Here is a 16,122-nt window from a genome sequence, read left to right as displayed (position 1 = left end):
AGAGATAGCTAGAAGGAAATAAAGAAAGAAAGTGCAGATAGAAAGGAAAGAAAGGGAGGAAGGAAGGTAGAGAGAAAGAAGTTGTTGAGAGAGAGAGAGAGAGAGAGAGAGAGAGAGAGAGAGAGAGAGAGAGAGAGAGAGAGAGAGAGAGAGAGAACACATTAATTTCAAACACATATTCTTTTTCTTTCTTTGTTTTTCAGACAATTACTTCTGAGGAAAAAAAATTATAACGATTCTACGCATTATGTTAAATTACCCCCCCCCCCCCCCCACACACACACACAGACGGTCATCAACATTATTTACAAGCCGAGAAAATTACAAAGTTTGACCATTACTTCGTGTGAGGCGTGAGAGCAAAACATCCACCCGGGCGAGAACAGAGTAGACGGGAGCGGTGGGACAGAGGGGGAGAGGAGGAGGAGGAGGAGGAGGAGAACAGGAAGGAGGAGAGCAGAAAAAAAAGAACAGAGTAATAGGTAGAGACGGAAGGGAGGGAAGAGGAGGAGGAGGAGGAAGCGTATAGCAGGAAGGAGGAGAAGAACAGAGTAGTAGGTAGACGGAAGGAAGGGAAGAGGAGGAGGAGGAGAAGGAGAACAGGAAGGAGGAGAACAGAGAAAGAAGAACAGAGTAGCAAGTAGAGACGGAAGTGAGTGAAGAGGAGGAGGAGGAGGAGGAGGAAGCGTAGAACAGGAAGGAGGAGAAGGAAGGAAGGGAGAGGGGAGGAGGAGAAAGAACAGAAAAACAGGAGAAGAAGAACAGAACAGGAGGAGAAGAAGAACAGAACAGGAGGAGGAGGAGGATAAGAAGGATAGTACAGAATGGAACATAAGGAAAAAAGTCAATTAAAATGAAATAAAGAAGGAAATAACAGGAAATAGAAGGCAGAAACGGAACGAGGAAAGAGGAAACCGTAGCAATGATAAGAGGAGTTTGAACATGCAGAATAGAAGATAAAGACAGGCGTAAAAAGAGATGGAATAAAGAGGAGTAAAGAACAAGGAAGAAAAAGAGAAAACGAGGGAGAGTAGAAGGTAGGAAGAGAACGAAGGGAGAGGAGGGGATACCGATAAGAACAGGAGGAGGAGGAGGAGGAGGAGGAGAATGCACACTGGAGGAGAAAGGAGTAAATGGAAAATGGAATAAAGAGGAGGAAAAGAAAGGGGAAAGACTACAAGGGGAATAGGAAAGAAGAATAAATTATATGTATGGCGATGCAAGAATGACTGACTGACTGACTGACTGACTGACTAACTGACTGACTGAATGAATGAATGAATGAATAGGAAACAAGAATGAATAATATGGTTGGCGATGCAAGAATGACTGACTGACTGACTGACTGACTGACTAACTGACTGAATAGGAAACAAGAATGAATAATATGGTTGGCGATGCAAGAATGACTGGCTGACTGACTGACTGACTGACTGGCTGACTGACTGACTGATTGACTGACTGACTGACTGAATGAATGAATGAATAGGAAACAATAATGAATAATATATATGGCGATGCAAGAATGACTGGCTGACTGACTGACTGACTGACTGACTGACTAACTGACTGACTAACTGCTTAAATGAATGAATGAATGAATGAATGGATGAATGACGGAAGGAAGAAAGGAATATATGAAAGAATGGATGAATGAAGGAAGGAAGAAAGGAATGTATGAAAGAATGGATGAAGGAAGGAAAGAAGGAAGGAAGGAAGAAAGGAATATATGAATGAATGAAGGAAAGAAGGAAAGAAGGAAGGAAGAAAGGAATATATGAATGAAGGAAAGAAGGAAAGAAGGAAGGAAGGAAGGAATATATGAATGAATGAATGAAGGAAAGAAAGAAGGAAGGAAGGAAAAAAGGGATATATGAATGAATGAAGGAAGGAAGGAAAGTGAGGAAAGAAGGAAGGAAGGACAGAAGGGGGGAAAGACCTATCTAACACACTGATAACGGAAAGACCAAGATAGAGGGAAAGGTTCAAAGAGAAGCAATAAGCAATAAAACAAGGAAGTGAGAAATAAAGAGAGGAGGAGGAGGAGGAGGAGGAAGAGGAGGAGGAGGAGGGGGAAGGTACTAATCTAGCTTCCTCACGTTCGGGCACGGAAAGAATAAAAAAAAAAAAGAAGAATGAATGAGAAAACGTAAGAAAGAAAGGAAGAGAGGAAGACTCAAATAAAAAACATCAACGGAAACAGCACGAAAGAAAGAAGGAAGAAGGAAGGAAGGAAACAATAAGAATCAAAGGAAAGAAGGAGGGAAGGAAGGAAGGAAGAGAATAAGAAGCAAACAATAGGAAGAAAGAAAGATAGAGGAAGATAAAGGAAGGAAAGCAACATAGAATAAGAATGAATGAAAAGAAAGAAGTAAAAACAGACGAAAGAAGGAAAGAAGAAGTAAGATGAAGGAAGGAAGGAAAAAAACAGAAACAGAATAGATAAACGTAAATAACTTGATAAATAAAGGAGACCAAGGAAGGAGAAAACACGGAATAAGAATGAATGAAAAGGAAATAAGTAAAAACAGACGAGAAGGAAGGAAGAATTAGGATGAAGAAAGGAAGGAAAAAAACAGAAACAGAATAGATAAACGTAAATAACTTGATAAATAAAGGAGACCAAGGAAGGAGGAAACACAGAATAAGAATGAATGAAAAGGAAAGAAGTAAAAACAGACGAAAGAAGGAAGGAAGAAGTGAGATGAAGGAAGGAAGGAATAAAACAGAAACAGAATAGATAAACGTAAATAACTTGATAAATAAAGGAGACCAAGGAAGGAGGAAACACAGAATAAGAATGAATGAAAAAGAAAGAAGTAAAAACAGACGAAAGAAGGAAGGAAGAAGTGAGATGAAGGAAGGAAGGAAGGAATAAAACAGAAACAGAATAGATAAACGTAAATAACTTGATAAATAAAGGAGACCAAGGAAGGAGGAAACACGGAATAAGAATGAATGAAAAGAAAGAAGTAAAAACAGACGAAAGAAGGAAAGAAGAAGTAAGATGAAGGAAGGAAGGAAGGAATAAAACAGAAACAGAATAGATAAACGTAAATAACTTGATAAACAAAGGAGACCAAGGAAGGAGAAAACACAGAATAAGAATGAATGAAAAGGAAATAAGTAAAAACAGACGAAAGAAGGAAAGAAGAAGTAGGATGAAGAAAGGAAGGAAAAAAACAGAAACAGAATAGATAAACGTAAATAACTTGATAAATAAAGGAGACCAAGGAAGGAGAAAACACAGAATAAGAATGAATGAAAAGGAAAGAAGTAAAAACGGACGAAAGAAGGAAGGAAGAAGTAGGATGAAGAAAGGAAGGAAAAAAACAGAAACAGAATAGATAAACGTAAATAACTTGATAAACAAAGGAGATCAAGGAAGGAGGAATCACGGAATAAGAATGAATGGAGGGAAATTGACAAGTAACGAAGATCAACGAAACAAAAAGCAATATAAAACAATAAGAATGAGAAGAAGTAGAACAGTAAGGAAGACGAAGAAAGGAAGAAGCAGAATAGGAATGAATGGGGAAAGGAAGACAAAGAAAGGAAGAAGCAGAATAGGAATGAATGGGGAGAGAAAGACAAATAAGAGATACACGAAGGTAGAAAGCAAAGTACAAGAAAGAATGGAGAGAAGCAGATAATTAAACGAAGCTGAACAAAAGAAGAACAAGAAGCGTAGAACAACAATGAATGAAGAGAAGCAGATAGGCCTAAGTAAACGAAGCTGAACAAAAGAAGAACAAGAAGCGTAGAACAACAATGAATGAAGAGAAGCAGATCGGCCTAAGTAAACGAAGCTGAACAAAAGAACAAGAAGAAGTGAATAACAGGAATGAATGGGAAGTAGAGAAGAAGGGAATGAAAAATGAAGAATCACACAACTAGAATGAATGAGAAGGAGTAAGAAGGAAGTTAAAAAAAAAAGAAAGAATGAACAAACAAAAACAAGTAGAACAGGAATGAATGGGAAGTAAAGAAAGAAGAAGGGAATGAAAAATGAAGAATCACATAGCCAGGATGAATGAGAAAGAGTAAGAAGCAAGAAAAAAGAAATATTAAACAAAAAAAAAAATAGAACAGGAATGAATGGGCAGTAAAGAAGAAGGGAATGAAAAATAAGGAGTAAGAAGCAAGTTAAAAAATGAAAGAATGAAAAAACAATAAAAAAAGTAGAACAAGAATGAATGGGAAGCAAAGAAGAAGGGAATGAAAAATAAGGAGTAAGAAGCAAGTTAAAAAATGAAATAATAAACAAAAACAAAAAAGTAGAACAAGAATGAATGGGCAGTAAAGAAAGAAGAAGGGAATGAAAAATGAAGAATCACACAACTAGAATGAATGAGAAGGAGTAAGAAGGAAGTTAAAAAAATGAAAGAATGAACAAACAAAAACAAAAAAGTAGAACAGGAATGAATGGGAAGTAAAGAAGAAGAAGGGAATGAAAAAGAAAGAATCACATAACTAGAATGAATGAGAAGGAGTAAGAAGGAAGTTAAAAAAATGAAAGAATAAACAAACAAAAACAAGTAGAATAAGAATGAATGGAAAATGAAGAAGGGAATGAAAAAGGAAGAATCACATAACTACGATGAATGAGAAAGAGTAAAAAGCAAGTAAAATGAAAGAATAAACAAACAACAACAAAAAAACTCGTATACTAACCTGTCCAATACGGGAACTCACAAGATGACGGGCAGGTGACAGTCCCCACAAACACTAACACACACACACACACTCACACACACACGTCAACACAACCCGTCTCGTCCTCGTCCAGCGCTCAAGTCTCCCGGCACTAAGACCAACACGAACGTTCTCACACAACCTCACGTGCCGGCAGCTTGGCAGGCACTGAACGGACTGGCCACGGGAGGGGTAAGGTTGCACGCCGCTGATCGTTCTCTCTCTCTCTCACTCTCTCTCTCTCACACACAGATAGACACACACACACACACACACACACACACACACATACACACACACATCTTTTGACCCTCGCTCCTGTTTTCCTTCTTCCTTTCTTTCTTTATTTCATTATTCATTCATTCTTTCCACCTCTATATGTTGTGAGTGCCAATACGGTAGATACAATGAAGAAAAGGCTAGGTAAGTTCATGGATAGTGAGGTTAGGTTAGGTTAGGTTAGGAGCTGCCTTGTATAGACCTACCGGCCTCTTGCAGACTCCTTATGTTCTTATGTTGTTCTTATCATCTTATATAGCTTAAAAGAAATGAGTGGGTTGGGTCATATTACAAGACATTTCACTGCCCAAGAACACATATTTGACAAGGCTTGCGTGTGAGCTGTGGGTATTTACAGGAGTAGTTTTATGACCCTGGTTGTAGTTTGATCCTTCCTCTGTACCATGAACCTGAAGAAACACTCATTAGAACCCGACTGGACCCCCTCTTTACCCTTTAGAAACAGCTGGTGTGAGAAGCGAAAGTTTTTTTGTTTTTTATACAGCAAAGGAGACAGCTCAAAGGCACAAAAAAAAACAATAATGAAAAAAAGCCCGCTACTTGCTGCTCCTAAAAAGTGTCTTGTAATACCACAGTTTTTTTACTCAATGAGACTTGGAGGTGTGTGTGACTGTGTGTGTGTTGCCAGGTATCTCCAGGAGTCTTTTAAAAGGTGATGCTGGTGTTGATTCTACCCCCTCCCTCCCCCCCTCTCCCCCCCACACCCATCGTCAAGTACAGAATGCATGCCCCTCACGTTTTCTGGTCAGGGTATAGCGGGGAACCATTCATTCAAGGCCAGCTGTGAAGGGGGAGAGGGGAAGGAATGAGGGAGAGGGTGAGGAGGTAGAACTGTGGGGCGCGGGCAGGTGTGTTTATCGGAAGAATAACACGGGGGAAGGGGACAGTTAGGTAAATGGTCTGGGGAAGGTTAATGAGAGAGGTAGCCAGGTGGGTAGATAGGTGGGAGAACAGGTAAGGTGGGATGGGAGGAGGGTGGAGGAGAGTGAGTGACGAAAACAAGATGATGAAGATGAGGATATATATTTTTTTTACAGCTAAGGAAACAGCTCAAAGACAACAGAAAACAGGTGTAAAGAAAAAAAAAGCCCGCTGATCGCTGTTCCCACAAAGACAAAAGTAATTAGTGGCCAAAAGAGAGATCAATAGGCAAAGGGGTGTAGCGGGGAGTGGCTGAGCGGTCAAAGTGCGGGCGCGGCGTTCAAGAAGAGCCAGGTTCGCGTCCCTCCCGCCGTTAAAACAAGCTATAGTCTGGCTCGGCTAAACGTGCGGTTGTGGGCGGGTTCAGCGAATGGGGATCCCCTTGTACAGCGTTGCCGCGTGTCTCCCAGCCCGCGATGTAGAAATGTTCTAATATAAGTAAAACCATGGCAAATATGATCAGCAAATATGCATACACATTTAATCTAAGTATTATAAACTATGAAAGAACAGTTAACGTATTATGGATAAGATATTTATAAGCATATAAAGAAACGTGGCATACATATTTTACAGTGTTGCTAAAAAAATGATATACTTATTATTGAGTTTCCCTTTCGTTTTGGGATGTGTAAGTAGTTTCACAATTATATTTAGATTATATCGTTAAAATAAGCTGACAAAAGTAAGAGAGAGAGAGAGAGAGAGAGAGAGAGAGAGAGAGAGAGAGAGAGAGAGAGAGAGAGAGAGAGAGAGAGAGAGAGAGAGAGAGAGAGAGAGAGAGAGAGAGAGAGAGAGAGAGAGAGAGAGAACCAACGTGGGGTTAAAAACGTGGCAACGCTGTACTCCAGGTTTATTCCTCACGTGGCACATTTTAGCCGCATTTTAAGATGAGTCTGACTATAGCAATTTTTTAGCCATCTCCGAGTGGCCTAAGACTACCCACATGCTGTCCTGAACACCACCTGTCGACCCGGACTCAAGATTCTTCCTTATAGAGTATCAAAGATGAGCTCCGGGGGGGCAGCATGAACTGAGCAGGATGGCACCACTATAAACACTTGCCTGCGCCACAACGAGCTGGGGCCGACCACCTCTCCTCCCGAAATTGACCCCTCTTTCGGCCACCTCTTTTGATTCTTTACAGGAACAGCGAGTAGCGGGCTTTTTTGTTTATTATTGTTTCCTTTTTTGTGTGCCCTTGAGCTGTCTCCTTTGTTGTAAAAAAGAAAAGAAAAAGACTCCAACAAGAAAGAATTGATAAACTTTGAAACAGAGGGAAGGGAAAAGTGGATAAGGTAGAGGGTGGATGGGGTGGAAGTGGATAACAAGGTATATAGACGGAACGGCATAGAAAAAAAAAAAAAGGGGGTGTGAAGTGTACGAAGATTAGGTTAGTGGAGTGAATAGGTGGGACACAACAGGTGGAGGTGGGTGATGGGGAGGGTGGATAGGTGGGTGGAAAGGGTGTGTGGATGGGTGTGGAAGCTCTGACCATTAATCACCAGAAGCCGGTAACATACATACACACAAACACTCATCAGTCTTATCACACTCTGCTATCTGAAGGAGGAGGAGGAGGAGGGGGAGAAAACTAGACCAAAAGGAGGAGGAGGAGGAGGAGGAAGAGGAAGAGGAGGAGGAAGAAGAGGAAGAGGAGGAGGAGGGGGAGGAAACTAGACCAAAAGGAGGAGGAGGAGGAGGACAAAAGGAGGATGAGGAGGAGGAAGAAGAGGAGGAGGAGGAGGAGGGGGAGGAAACTAGACCAAAAGGAGGAGGAGGAGGAGAAGGGGAGAAGGAGAACAAGGAGGAAAATGGAGATGCAACAGATGAAAACAAAAACAAAAAAACAAAACAAAAAACTAACAAAGAACAAGAACAAAGAAAGACGAAGAGAGAAATAAAAGAAGAAAAAAACAGCAATAAATAAAGACAAGATTGACGTAGAAGAAAGAGGAAGAAGAAGAAGAAGACAAAGAAGAAAAAGAAGAAAAAAGAGCAAGAACAAGAAGAAGAAGGGATGATAATGGTGATGGAGGAGGAGGAGGAGGAGGAGGAGGAAGAAGGAAAGAAGAAGAAGAACTAGAAAAAAAACAAGAAAAAGAAGACGAAGAAACAGATGATGAATGAGAAGAAGGAAGAGGAGGAGGAGGAAGAAGGAAAGAAGAAGAAGAACTAGAAAAAACAAGAAAAAGAAGACGAAGAAACAGATGATGGAGTACAAGATGATAAATGAGAAGAAGGAGGAGGAAGATGATGATGATGAAGGAGGAGGAGGAGGAAGAGGAGGAGAAGAGGAGGAAGAGGAGAAGAAGAACAAGAACTATAAAAAAAAAGAAAACGAAGACGAAGAAACAGATGATGAAGTACAAGATGATAAATGAGAAGAAAGAGGAGGAAGATGATGATGAAGGAGGAGGAGGAGGAAGAGAAGGAGAAGAGGAGGAAGAGGAGAAGAAGAACAAGAACTATAAAAAAAAGAAAACGAAGACAAGATGATAAATGAGAAGAAAGAGGAGGAAGATGATGATGAAGGAGGAGGAGGAAGAAGAGGAAAAGAAGAAGAACAAAAACTATAAAAAAAGAAAACGAAGACGAAGAAACAGATGATGAAGTACAAGATGATAAATGAGAAGAAAGAGGAGGAAGATGATGATGATGGAGGAGGAGGAGGAGGAGGAGGAAGAGGTGTGGCATCTAAATGGAGGTTCTACGAGCTTCTGTCAAGGTTGTCGTTTTAGTATACTACCCGACCCTCTATATCTTAACTGCATACCAAAGGAGGAGGAGGAGGAGGAGGAGGAGGAGAGGAATGAAAATGGAAGACGAGAACAAGAACAACGAGTATACGAAGAGAAATAAAAAAAAGTAAAATAAGGAGAGTGAGGGAAGAGGAGGAGGAGGAGGGGGAGGAGGAGGAGGAAGAAGAGCGAGAAGGGGATAGAATATGACATTACAAGAGGAGGAAGAGGAGAAGGAGGACGAAGAAGAGAAGGAAGAAGAAGAGGAAGAAGAAGGAAGAAGAAGAAGGAGGAGGAAGAGGCGTTTCGGGGTACAAAGTCTCTCTCCTCACCTACAAATTCTCTACTCTTATCAATCTTCTTTCAATTATTATCATCAAGCACAATTTTTACCGCGGCGAGTCTCGTAAAGTGCGAGATTTAGCGAGATTTAACGGGAGTCTCGTAAGATTAGATGACCCCCCCCTACCCCCCCTCCACACACACACACACACACACACACACACAGTAAACTAATGCTACGATCTTGTTCTGGTTCTTTTTTTTTTCTTCCTGTGATTAACCCTTCTCTATGTCTCCTTAGGTAATTTATTTTACTCTGCCACTGAGAATGTATTAGCCTGTCGGATTATCTCACCCACACCACACCACACCCAAACCAACACCCTGATTCCCTCCTTCCCGCCCAGCGTCCACCAATGCAGTGAGTTCTATGACATATACGACCACAAATCATCTATAAGAGAATATTGATAAGAACGAGGAGGAATGTAGTAGTGGTTGTAGTAGTGGTAGGAGTAGTGTTAATAGTAGTAGTAGTAGTAGTAGTAGTAGTAGTATAATGATGATGAAAATGAGGAGGAGGAGAAGGAGAAGGAGGAAGAGGAGGAAGGAAAATAGGAGAGGAGGAGGAGGAGGAGGAAGAAGAGGAAGATGAGAGGAGGAGGTGAATAGGAGCAGTAGTAGTAGTAGTAGTAGTAGTAGTAGTAGCAGTAGTAGTAGTGGTAGTAGTAGTAGTAGTAGTAGTGGTAGCAACATTTAGAAGTAGAGGAACAGGATACATTAAATAAAAAAAAGTAAGTAAAAGTAAATAAATATAAACAAAGAAAAACAATAATGATTCGTGTTTTAAAAGCGGTAGTAGTGGTAGTAGTAGTAGTAGTAGTAGTAGTAGTAGTAGTAGTAGTAGTAGTAGTAGTAGTAGTAGTAGTAGCAACATTTAGAAGTAGAGGAACAGGATACATTAAATAAAAAAAAAGTAAGTAAAAGTAAATAAATATAAACAAAAAAAAACAATAATGATACGTGTTTTAAAAGCGGTAGTAGTGGTAGTAGTAGTAGTAGTAGTAGTAGTAGTAGTAGTAGTAGTAGTAGTAGCAACATTTAGAAGTAGAGGAACAGGATACATTAAATAAAAAAAAAGTAAGTAAAAGTAAATAAATATAAACAGAAGAAAAAAAACAATAATGATACGTGTTTTAAAAGCGGTGACTATACAGGGACTGGACGCGACAAAAAACTGACAGGTCTGCCGCATAATTCTTCTCTTTGCATAGGTACAGACGCATCGGGGGAGAGTAAACACGAGGGCGAGAGTGAAGACAAGGTTCCGGCTAATCCCACTACCTTAAAAACAGGGTGTGAGGGAAGGTGTGAAAGGTGTGTGTGTGTGTGTGTGTGTGTGTGTGTGTGTGTGTGTGTGTGTGTGGTGTGTGTGTGCGTGTGTGTGTGTGTGGAGATAAAACGACCTGAAGGAGGAGAACAAGAACAAGAACAAGAACAAAGAAAGACGCTGTATAGGAAGGAGGAGGAGAAGGAGAAGGAGGAGGAGGAGGAGGAGGAGGAGGAGGAGGAATGTAAACGAAAAGGCGTAATAGACAAAGATGGTCAACACTTGGCGGACTTGCCCTCTTTTTTTTTCTTTTTTTCTTTTTTTTTTCTTTATTTATTTTTTCTTTGTACGCCGACCACCATGACTGTACAGGGCGTGGACGTGTTTGAATACCTACACACACACACACACACACACACACACACACACACACACACACACACACACACACACAGACGCACAGCTGCTGAGTCATTAATGCTTGATATGACATATGTGTGTGTGTGTGTGTGTGTGTGTGTGTGTGTGTGTGTGTGTGTGTGTGCACGTAGCAAGGTTAACATTTAACTTATCAAAACAAATAATTTCGCCGTCTATCTCAAGCAAACATTTACTGGGAAAAATAATGAATAAAAATGTAATATGTGTATGTACGAATGTATTAATGTACCTCCCTGTGTGTGTGTGTGTGTGTGTGTGTGTGTGTGTGTTTGCGTCCATACTCCAAGGTTAAGAATATACGATACAAATTAACCTCTAACAAAAATACAACACGACGCAAAAACACACAGAAGGAAACAAATAAACAACCAAACAGACACACGGAAGAGACACACACACACACACACACACACACAAGCAAACACCCCGGGGAGGTTACGTGCGGTGGTGACATACACGCTAGGGAGCCCCATGGAGCCACGGCACTGACCACGGGTAAGGCACTTTACACCCAGCGCTGCACCCACACGGAGAGCCACGCCCGGCCAACCCACACCAAGACTACTGCAGCGAACAAAAAGATTCGACTTAACGAGTTACGAATGTCTGATTTTTTCCTTCTACGTTTCGCCTATGACTTGGGTAGTACAGAGACAGAGAGATAGACACAGAGACAGAGAGACACAGAGACAGAGACACAGAGACAGAGAGACACAGAGACAGAGACACAGAGACAGAGACACAGAGACAGAGAGACACAGAGACAGAGACACAGAGACAGAGAGACACAGAGACAGAGACACAGAGACAGAGACACAGAGACAGAGAGACACAGACGCAGAGACAGAAACACAGACACACAGACACAGAGACAGAGACACAGACACAGAGACAGAGACACAGAGACACAGACACAGAGGCAGAGAGACAGAGACACAGAGACTGAGAGACACAGACAGAGACACAGAGACAGAGAGCCTTCCTTGGCGGGGCCTGATGGTCGACCCCAGTCCGTTATGGCGCAGGCAAGTGTTTATAGTGGCGCCATCTTGCTTGACTCATGCTGCACCCCGGAGCTCATCTTTGATCCTCCTTTAGAGAGAATTTAGAGTTCGGGTTGATTGGTGGTCTTCAGGACAGCATGTGGGTAGTCTTGGGCCACTCGGCGGTGACTGAAAAATTGCTAGCTTGTTTGCACCGGCGGCAGGACTCGAACTTGTGCCACCGCGAATTAATGAGTTAGGAACGTCTGATTTTCTTTCTTCTACGGGTTGATTGGTGGTCTTCAGGACAGCATGTGGGTAGTCTTGGGCCACTCGGCGGTGACTGAAAAAATGCCAGCTTGTTTGTAGCAGCGGGGAGGACTCGAACTTGTGCCACCGCGAATTAACGAGCTAGGAACGTCTGATGGTTTTCCTTCTGCGAGTTGATTGGTGGTCTTCAGGACAGCATGTGGGTAGTCTTGGGGCACCTCTTTTGATTCTTTATAGGAGCAGCGAGTAGCGGGCTTTTTTTATTATTATTGTTTCCTTTTTTGTGTGCCCTTGAGCTGTCTCCTTTGTTGTAAAAAAACGAAAAAAAAACTTGGTGGTGACTGAAAAATTGCCAGCCTGTTTGTACCGGCTGGCAGGATTCGAACATGTCCCACCGTGTTCCCTTAATTAATTGCTTAAGGGGACAGTATTTACTTCCTTTTGTAATTCCACAGACCCGCCGCACGAGCTCCAAAATTTCAAATACCCGAGGCCCCGAGTAAGGCCATCTGTGCTTGCGACTGCTTCATTCCAGACCTCGCCGCCGCCTGGTCCCGCTCTCCACAAGGCCGCGAGGTGAGTTATGGCTCGCTAAAGACATCCGAGCGGCCGTATTGGATTTCAAGCCGCCATAAACAGTGATTACGATTTTTAAGTAGTGCGCTCAATTACTCCTCCGCCTAATTTACATGTTGCTGATTTAGGTCCGAGTGAGTCTATAATTAAAGGAGTAAATTGAAAAGATAAATAATTACTCGTTATAAATTGTAATTATTGTGTTGCATCTCCTGCCAGCGGCGTATTTAGCCAAGTGTGTTTACTCTTTATTTGTTTGTTTGTAGTCAACGTTCATGGGATTGGAATTTTTGTAAGCTGTGGCAAGCAAAATCAGCAGTGCATTAAGTCCAAGTTGTTTATTCTTTCTTGAGTTGTTTATTTTTGTTGTTTATATTTATTTGTATTTTTTGATGTGCCAACCTATATCTTCGTAAATAACTTTCGTATATATGTCCAAAGAACTAAAAACAAAGCTACTAAGTAAGTTTTCCATCCTAAACTTTATATTCCTAAGCCAAACCTCTCAGTACTTATCAATATCACACTATATCATCATCTTTGTGTCTTATTTGCTTGTATCTTCGTTTGTTATCTTGATGAGCCTGCCCTACTCTAACCCAAGTATAGTTTAATGATAACTCTTTCAGCACCTACACATTTTTCACGAGCAATTTAATTTAGATATCCAAAAAAATGTTAGTCTTTTAGGATTGCAAACTGAGATACAAAAAAATGTTCTTGGTAAATATTGGCAATGCAAATATTTAATCGTCTGGCAAATAACACTATCAACTATTTTTTTAGCTCACATGCTGATGGAACTTTCGTCTGACTACGTATATATCGAGAATTAAAGTAAAAAAACAAGATACCAGGCCATTTTTCATCTTAAAGTAAGCAATCACAATCCAAGCCTGTCAGCACTTATCAATATCACACTCAACTAACTTCTTAACTTCATATTCTCGTAAATAACTCTCGCATGCATGTACCAAGAACTAAAAACAAAGCTACTAAGTCGTTTTCCCATCCTAAACTTTATATTCCTAACCCAAACCTCTCAGTACTTATCAATAACACTCTCTACTAACTTCTTTACTTCATATCCTCGTAAATAACTTTCGTATGCATGTACCAAGAACTAAAAACAAAGCTACTAAGTCGTTTTCCCATCCTAAACTTTATATTCCTAACCCAAACCTCCCAGTACTTATCAATAACACTCTCTACTAACTTCTTTACTTCATATTCTCGTAAATAACTTTCGTATGCATGTACCAAGAACTAAAAACAAAGCTACTAAGTCGTTTTCCCATCCTAAACTTTATATTCCTAACCCAAACCTCCCAGTACTTATCAATAACACTCTTTATTAGCTTTTTATTTTAACTCACGAACTCATAATATTCATCTGACTATATAACTATCGGGAAAAACAGCTCCAATGTCATTTTTCCATCTTAAAGTAAACATTCACAACCCAAGCCTCTCACCACCTCCCAATATTACATTCCATCAATTTCTTTAGTTCACAAGTTGATAGATAACCTCTAGAATTAAAACCAACGATCTAGAACAAAAAATAGAGCTACCAAGTCATTTTTAAATCTTATAGAGTATACATTCATAACCCAATCATCTCCGCACCTCCCAATACCACACTCAAGAAAGCTTAACTTGTTCACATATAAATAGATTACTTTTCGTGTAACTACATATCTAGAGTAAAAAACAGCTACTATGTCGTTTTTCCATCTTATAGAGTATACATTCATAGCCCCATTATCTCCGCACCTCCCAATACCACACTCAAGAAAGCTTATCTTGTTCACATATAAATAGATTACTTTCGTCTAACTACATATCTAGAGCAAAAAACAGCTACTATGTCGTTTTTCCATCTTATAGAGTATACATACATAGCCCAAGTATCTCCGCACCTCCCAATACCACACTCAAGAGAGCTTATCTTGTTCACATATAAATAGATTACTTTCGTCTAACTACATATCTAGAGCAAAAAACAGCTACTATGTCGTTTTTCCATCTTATAGAGTATACATTCATAGCCCAAACATTTCCGCACCTCCCAATACCACACTCCATCAGCTTATCTCGTTCACATGCTGGTAAATAAACTTCTTGGGAGTACATATTAGACTGCAAACTGAGACGCTTGAAGACCCTGACCCCGCCCTCTGCAGCTGGCCACATGCAAGGCGGGCTCTGCGTGTACTGGGTCGAGCTCGCCGGCTGCATAAGGGACGTGGGTGCTTGGTGGTGACTCGTAAAGGAAGGCGGGAGCAGATGGCTGAAGGGAGAGAGTTAGTGGCTGGAGAGCAATGAGAGAGGGAAGGAAGGAAAGAATGGAAGCTTGAAAGAGGGAAGGAGGAAGAAGGAGGTTAGAGAAAAGTTAGTACAGACCAGAGAAAGAGAGAGATAGGGAAGGTTAGGAAGAACGGAAAACGAAGGAAAAGAGAAAGAGAGAGGAGAGAGAAGATAGGAAAAAAGAAGATTGGAGAGATTAACGTAGAAGGAAAAAGAGGGATGTAGAAATGAATGCAGGAAATGGAGAGAGAAATGGAGAGGGAAGATCAGAAGAGAGAGAGGGAGAGAGAGGTGGAGAGGAAGGACTAATGGAGAGAAAAATAAAGAGGAGTGGAGATAAGAGAAAATAACTTGGAGGTAAATTTAAATAAGGAGAGAAACGGAGGAGGAAGAATGAATGGAGAGAAAGTGTAAACAGAGAGATGGAGGAAGGAGGAATGCAGGTGGAGGGATGAATGGAAGGAGAAAGACCGGATTGGAGGGATGGAGGAAAGGAGGGAGGGAGGAGGGAGGGAGAGAGGAGAGAAGAATGGAATGTTATGAATAGTGATAGAATGAATGAGGGAAGGAGGAGGAGGAGGAGGAGGAGGAGGAATAGGAAGGGAAAGAATTGTTATAAGACGAAGACAAATGGAAAGAAGAAGAAGAAGAAGAAGAAGAAAAAGAAGAAGAACAAAAAAGATGAAAAAATAAGAAAATACGAAGAAAATGGAAAAGAAGAAACACAAATAATGAAAAAGAAGAATAAAAAGATGATGATGATGATGATGAATGAAAATAAAAAGACAACCACCACCATCGCCATCACCATCACCACCACCAAAACAACAACAACAACAAGTCTGCCTCGCCTACATTTAAATTCCTAAACTCAACAAACCACTTTTTGCAAACAGGTGAGAGAGAGAGAGAGAGAGAGAGAGAGAGAGAGAGAGAGAGAGAGAGAGAGAGAGAGAGAGAGAGAGAGAGAGAGAGAGAGAGAGAGAGAGAGAGAGAGAGAGAGAGAGAGAGAGAGAGAGAGAGAGAGAGAGAGAGAGAGAGAGAGAGAGAGAGAATAATGAGAATGATTGAAAGAAAGAAAAAGAAAGAACGAAAACAAAAGAAAAAAGTAAGGACAAAAAGAAAGAAGGAAAAAAAGAAAGAAGGAGAGAGAGAGAGAGAGAGAGAGAGAGAGAGAGAGAGAGAGAGAGAGAGAGAGAGAGAGAGAGAGAGAGAGAGAGAGAGAGAGAGAGAGAGAGAGAGAGTAATAAATGAATGTAAATAAGAGAAGAGA

At 40.8% G+C, this 16,122-nt stretch overlaps 1 protein-coding gene across 1 annotated transcript in view; it reads right to left on the bottom strand.

Moving 5' to 3' along the window:
- Window positions 1–4,876, bottom strand: part of LOC126996883 (inter-alpha-trypsin inhibitor heavy chain H3-like) — a 142,362-nt gene extending 137,486 nt beyond the window's left edge. Inside the window, exon 1 of the mRNA XM_050857802.1 lies at window positions 4,675–4,876. The gene's annotated coding sequence lies outside the window, so the exon portion shown is untranslated. The remainder of the gene's footprint in view (window positions 1–4,674) is intronic.
- Window positions 4,877–16,122: the final 11,246 nt, after the last annotated feature.

This window comes from Eriocheir sinensis, chromosome 11 (genome assembly GCF_024679095.1).
Source record: "Eriocheir sinensis breed Jianghai 21 chromosome 11, ASM2467909v1, whole genome shotgun sequence".
Lineage (NCBI taxonomy): Eukaryota > Metazoa > Arthropoda > Malacostraca > Decapoda > Varunidae > Eriocheir > Eriocheir sinensis.
Note: the sequence above shows the minus strand (reverse complement) of the source record. Positions and strands in the feature narration are given on the sequence as shown.